This window comes from Eublepharis macularius, chromosome 2, assembly GCF_028583425.1.
Source record: "Eublepharis macularius isolate TG4126 chromosome 2, MPM_Emac_v1.0, whole genome shotgun sequence".
Lineage (NCBI taxonomy): Eukaryota > Metazoa > Chordata > Lepidosauria > Squamata > Eublepharidae > Eublepharis > Eublepharis macularius.
Window position 1 is genome coordinate 146,070,863 of NC_072791.1, and position 1,089 is coordinate 146,071,951.

General features: G+C 38.5%; 1 pseudogene; it reads right to left on the reverse strand.

Annotated features, from left to right (window-relative positions):
* Positions 1-257: 257 nt before the first annotated feature.
* On the reverse strand, positions 258-435 carry LOC129325343 (U2 spliceosomal RNA; annotated as a pseudogene).
* Positions 436-1,089: the final 654 nt, after the last annotated feature.

A 1,089-nucleotide genomic window follows, 5' to 3' on the forward strand; every position in this document is an offset into this window, starting at 1 on the left:
TTTTGGCCAATAAAAAACCACTTATTTGAAATCCACCCAATCCACCCAATAAATAATGTGAGAATGGTTGAGAGATTCATGAATGAAGCCAAATTCAAATTGTCCTATCTACTGTTTTTAGCAGTCTGAGAAGTATAACATTTGACCTGCTATGTTTCTACTAGAAAGAATATGTTTCCCCACTTTAAAGTTTCATTATGAAGTCCAACAGATAACACAGCCAGTTACCTAATCATGCTCTGGAATAAACTGATGCAAACAGGTTGACTTATTAGAGAATGTTTGAATCACTTCATTTTAGCACAGGAGACTAGCAGAAAATACAACAAGAGCATATGTGAGACCTGACCATCAGCCCACGGGGGACACGCTGCCCTGTTGAATGGATAAGTGCAGATACTACACTTGATCTTAGCCAAAAGGCTGAGAAAAGATGCTGCAGAAAGATGCTACTTGGGCAGTTCATTACAACAATATTTGCCACTTCTACTCCATCTCAGATCATTCTTAGGGCATCCCAATGGCCAACACCAATATCCATGATTGGGTGTTCAAGTGTGATATATCCCCAGGTAGACAGACAGTCTCCAGTTTCAAATTCCTCCCCCCACCCTGGTATAAATTCATTAAAACAAACCATGTCAGAATCTCCTATTTGTTCAGCATCACCTCTCATGATCTCAGAGCAGCCTTTATCTATCCAGTTTCACACTATGCCAAAAGGTTTGCTTGATGGTCACTAGTATACTCCCATTTACTTTGTGCATATATATAAAGCAAAGGTTCCGGAGGATTTACCTCATTATATTCTGTCCTGCCCTCTTTACACAGAGCCTAGAACCAAATTTCTATTAGTGCTCTTGAAGGGCCTAAACTCTTCCTTGGAAAAAGAGAAGCTGATTTTCCTTCTCTCAGATGCTGACCCTCTTGTTTTGTAGAGACTGATGCTGTTTGCTTGGGCAGCCAAGCAAATATGAGCAAACGCTGTAACCAAAGGGTGAATTGTTTTTAACATGATGTGTATTTTTTGATTTGATTATTTTAGCAATGTTATTTATGATTTATGTTTTAAATGCTATTATATCATAT